Below are 6,000 nucleotides of genomic sequence, written 5' to 3' on the forward strand. Positions count from 1 at the left end.
CTCAAGCAAATTCATTCGTTTATATTCAATAATATTTTTAATATTATAAAATATTTAAAAAATTATATTAATATTTCTATATTTTTAAATATATTATAAATTAAAATTAAGTAAAAATATTGTTATTAATAAAATAATATCTTTGGGGTTAAAATAAATGGGATTGAACTTAAAAAATCTTATCGAATGCCTAACCCATTTCGAAGGGTTTTTTGCAATTCGACCAGATGAATAGAATAGAGTTGCATTGTCCAAATTTCTAAAATCATTTCTACCAAAAAAGAGTTTTGAGATTGCGTGTAAGCCTCAGCAACTTCAAAAAAAAAAAAAAAAAAATTGCGTCCTTCTTTTTAATATTTCGAAGAAGTGTCGCTATTAATGTATGTAAACTGAACTAGTGGGAAATTGAAGAGCTCAAATAGCAGACAAGAGAGTGTTCAAAGTCCAAAAATATATAATTTATTGGTATTAATCCTCCTTCTAGAAGTTTGTTTGGGGCCTTTTGTTTTGTACTATTGTCAATCGTCTTTATCTCATTATCGCAATTGCATCATGGTCCCTCCAATTTTCTTTTTGCTTGGCTATCTAACCTATCTCGGGCGGAACATTTAAGTTTTGTTTTTCTTGCTTACTCATATATATATATATATATATATATATATATATATATAAGAATCAAGTGTAAGACTTTTTTAATTTTATATTTTTTTTAATTATTGATTTTATTAAATTTAAAAAATAAAATTCAATCAATTTTTATTTTGATTTATCTATTTCATCAATTGGATATATTAAAATTAAAAATTAAAAAAATATGTAAAGCTAAAAAAATTTTATAATGTATGAGTTGATCCCTTATCATATGTATTTACATATATGAAAAAAGATCCACTTACTTTAATATAAAATTTTTTAGTGTTACACTTTTTTTAGTGATTAATTTAAATAGATCCGAAAGATAAAAGAGACAAGTGAAAAAAATAATTTAATCTCAATCATGTGATTTATTTAAATTAATAATTAGAAAAATATGTAAAATTAAAAAATTTTACATTGATATAAATTGATCATTTATATATATATATATATATATAAGGAATCAATTTATACAATATAAAACTTTTTTAGCTTTATATATTCCAATTTTTTTTATTTTAATAGATTCAAAAGAAAGAGAGATAAATATAAATAGTTTAATTTTATTTTTTAGATTTATTGAAATTAATAGCTAAAAAAATATTTAAATTAAAAAAAAATTTACATTATATAAATTGATCTTACTTTATATATATATATATATATATATATATATATAATAAGTATCCACTTATAACAATGTAAAAGTTACACACTTTTTAAAACCAAATCTAAATTAAATTCATAATACCTACACTTAATTGTTTAAATCCAATAATCCAAAAATATATAATTCTTACACTTGTAAATAGATTTCATCTCTCTCTTTAAATATATATATATATATATATATATATATAATGGAGTTGATAACTTATAAGAAGGAAGAAAAGCATGTTGTCTTTTCGCTCACATTTTGCATAAATTATGGGTTTGATTTGATTATTAAGTAGTTAGGTCTGGAAGATGACATAATTGAAACTTAAAAATGAATCTTTACTATTTGAAAAAGGCAAAAAGCCCTTAAAAGAAAATTTTTTCATTTTAAAGGGTTTTTTTATTCGAAATTGTAGATATTGAATTTTAATCATTAGAATAAAGTGTCTAATATTTTACCAATATATTATGCTATTGTTGATGCAATGTTTTCTAAGTCTTAATTTTATCTCTGTTTCAATCCTTTATTATTTATAACATATAAATAAATATATATATATATAAGATTTTAAATTAATTAATTGTATTTAATTGTTTCATTAATATGACAAAAAAATAATAATAAAAACCAAGCACATATGAAATATTTATGTGGGACAAAAACCAAATTTATTACTCTAATAATAAGCATGCGTCTAATATACGTGTTTGATGCGTGGTTGACATGTGTCAACCAACTTGTTAAAAAATATGTGAAAAATTTTTTTTTATTTGTTTTAATTTTTTTCTCTTATTTATTCCTTTTTTTTTTTTCTCCATTCCTCATTTCTTCTTCCACCTTATCCCTCAGGTCAAGTATGCCAAATTGAGGTCAGATCAACCCCTTCGTCGCAGATTCAAGGAAAAGAGATGGGCTTAGTGAAACCTAATCCCTTCTTCCCCTAGCTTAGCTCCAGTCGATCATCACGACACCGACTGAGCCAAATTTGGCGATTGTTGGGCCTTGGCCAATAGAAAGAGTGGGAAAAGACGTAAGAAGAAAAAAAAAAGAAAAATTACCAATAATTAAAAAAAAGGAAAAAAATAATTTTTATATTTTTGATATATTTTATAAAATATTATAGTGTAAAATAATTTAAATTTATTTTTTATTTTTACAAATAAATAATTTTTTTCTTTTAGACATTAATTTTTAATAAAATTTTAAAATAAAAAAATTCATTCGTGTTTTTCTTTTATTTTAATATGATTTATCAATAATATATATTTTTAAATAGCAAATAGATTTTTAAAAATTAAGAATAAATTAAATTCCAACAAAGTAATTAAATTAACTTATAATATTAAAAGCTAATAGTATTTATTATTTATTTATAGTATGATTTACTAGTAAAATATATTTTTAAATTAAAAAATAGATTTTTAATAAATTAAACAAAGCCATTAATTTAATTTATAATATTAAAAACTTTTAGTATTTATTTTTCTATCATGGTATGATTTATTATTAAAATATATTTTTAATTTTTTAAATAGAACTAGATTTTGTAAAATTAAGATTAAGTTAGAAATTCCAAGAAAGCAATTATGCACACATCATCATACAAGTGTTTGATACATATGTGATCGAGGTTGTCTACTTAGCACTTAACCTTAAAGTTAACAAAAAAATTTAACCTTAAAGTTAACAAAAAAATTAATGAAGATACCATATCAATAGAATGTGGAAAGTATAAGGATCGATAAATTACCTTTGAAAATTTAAAGAAACTATATATGCAATCTAAAATTTAAAGAACATAAGTGTATCTAACAAAAGGTTTTAGTATTGTTTCTATATTGACACAATTTAAATTACATAAAAACTTAAAGGGTCGAGGCAAGAGCAAAGGGTAAAATTTCATCTTTACTTTAGGGAGTAAATTTTATCTAGTATTTCTCTATTAGGAGTACGAATATAACTTGTGGATTGTTTTTCAACATATCCAAATGTTTTTAAAAAGTTGGTCATCTATCAACTGATCAATTACTAAAAAGCAAAAATTTTGGCTCCATGCAACTTTTGTTCCTTCTTCTTTCACTTTTTGTGTGATCATGTATTCATATATAATACTTTATATCATGTTTGATTTATAAGATAATAGATAGGATAAGATGATAATTATTAGATATTATATTTTATTTATATGAAAAAAAAAAAAGATAGGATTACAAGAAGGATTATCATTCTCTTAATATAAGATAATTCAATCCTTTCAAAGTGAAAAAAAATATTTTTTAATTCATGATATTGAATTTACATGTTTTATTATTCTCTTAAAAATTAAATTAATAATTTAAATTATATAAAATTTTGAAGAAGGATAATTTTGATCAATAAATAAATTAGTTTATCCTAATTCCTACATATATCAAATATAAGATAGGATGATATTATTAAATCAATCATATTTATAATATTATCTTATATTATTTTATCATAATCATGTGTAATAAACATGACCTTAAGTCATGTTTGGTGCAAAGGATGATGGATAAAATAAAATGATAATTATCTTATATTATATTTGATTTGTATTTAAAAAAATGATATGATTACAAGAAGTGTCGTAACGTCTAGATCCGGGGATCTATCGCTAGACATTGACTTTAGGGAGTCGCCACCAATCTTTTTTATCTAGGTGTGATTGGCCACCTAAGGAATCTGTCCTTTCAGGGAACACCTAAGCTTAAGGGTCCCTAAAAGAATAGGTTCAGGTCTACTAACCAGAACAGGGTTCGGGAGTTCGGTTACGTGTGAGGAAGGTTATAGCACCCTCACAACGCCCATCAAAAGATGGTACCAGCTTAAATTTGTGTTATCGAAAAGCTTTAAAATTTTACCAAGTAATTAGTTATTGGAAATTATTCTCAATTGACTCTAATACTTTTAGCAGAAAATTGAGAAAATTCCCTCACCTCAGGAGTATGCAAGAAAACTACTGTTTCACTTACAGAGGCTCCGTCGTCGGATTATTTAAAGAAAAAAACAAAATCAAAATTAAGATAGAAAGGAAGGAAAGAATGATTTTTTTTTGTAGGGAAAATTGATACTTTCAACTTTTCCCTAAAAATATTTTTTGGAAATTTCGATTTTCAAGGAAAATTGATACTTTCAACTTTTCCTCAAAAACCCTTTTTTTAAAAATTTATTTCTAAGGAAAATTGATACTTTCAACTTTTCCCCAAAAATATTTTTTTTGAAATTTTGATTTTTAAGGAAAATTGATACTTTCAACTTTTCCCCAAAAATATATTTTTTTGGAAATTTATTTTTCTTTTAAGGAAAATTGATACTTTCAACTTTTCCCTAAAAATATTTTTTTTCGAAATTTATTTCTGAGGAAAATTGATACTTTCAACTTTTCCCCAAAAATATTTTTTTTGAAATTTATTTCTGAGGAAAATTGATACTTTCAACTTTTCCCTAAAAATATATTTTTTTTTGGAATTTTTTATTTTTATTTAAAGAAAATAAAATAATAAAAAATAAATAAAAAGAATATTACATAAACCTAATCTAATAAATAAAAATTAAAATAAACAAAGAAATAAATAAAATATAGAAAAAAAAAAAAAAAAACCTGGAGCGGCTCGGATCGCGGCTCGGCTCGGCTCAGCTCGGCTCAAAGCAGGAAAACGGCTCGGGGGGAGCGGCTTGGCGGCTTGGCTCGGCTCGGCTCGACTCGGAGGGGGCTGGCACGCGCGGGTCAGAAAGCGGGTCGACGCCCGGGTCGGGTCGGGTTGCGGCAAAACGCGCGGATCCTCTGGGTTACTTAAGGCCAAAACGACGTCGTTTTGGGAGGGTATAAAAGGCACCTTCCTCTGTTTTTCGGCAGAACGCTCCTCCCCCTCTCTCTCTCTTCTTCCTTTTTCTCTCCCTTCTCTCTAGAAACCGAAGAACACCGGTGCCGGATTCTGAAAATTTTCGTCGGAATCTGGAAATTTCACCGGAAGTTGGCCGGAAAGTCGCCGGTTTCTGGGATTCTTCGCCGGAAACTGGGCAGGTCGCCGGAAACTTCAATGTTGGTCAGAATTTTCGCCGAAAAATTCAAACTTCGCCGGAATTTCTCCGGAATCTGGAAATTTCCCAGAAATTTCCAGAAAAAATTTTCGCCAAAAATTTCTAAAAATTTTTTCTCACTCCCAGAACACTCCTAAACTTTTCCTAGCTTCCTATACGCCTCCTTTTCTCTTAAATCAGTAGCTTTGCTTACTGTTTTCTGTGTGTTTTTGAACTGTTCCAGGAGGTGCTTTATATAGGGATTGATCAGGAGTTTTTGATCAATCCCAATTCCTCCTTGGACGGGAATTCAATCTTTGAATCCCACTGGACTCTTCTGATTGAATTCCCACTTCCAATGGGATTCTTCAGCCTTCAATCTCAGCCCTCCAAAATCAAAATAAAAAAAAACTAGATAATTAGAAAAGAAAATCAAAAATTAAAAATTAAAAATAATATCAGATAATTCGGGAAAAAGAAGATAGAATTAACAGATGATTAAAAAAAAATAATAACAAATAAAATAAGATAAACCCAAAAATATATTACACAAAAAAAAAAAATAATAATAATATATAACTGTATAAATAAAATACATATAAATCTAATCTGAATAAAAATAAATAAATAAATAAAGATATACATAATAATAATAATAATAATAG

This window comes from Durio zibethinus, chromosome 18 (genome assembly GCF_047325235.1).
Source record: "Durio zibethinus cultivar Kanyao isolate XHJ-2024 chromosome 18, ASM4732523v1, whole genome shotgun sequence".
NCBI classification, from domain to species: domain Eukaryota; kingdom Viridiplantae; phylum Streptophyta; class Magnoliopsida; order Malvales; family Malvaceae; genus Durio; species Durio zibethinus.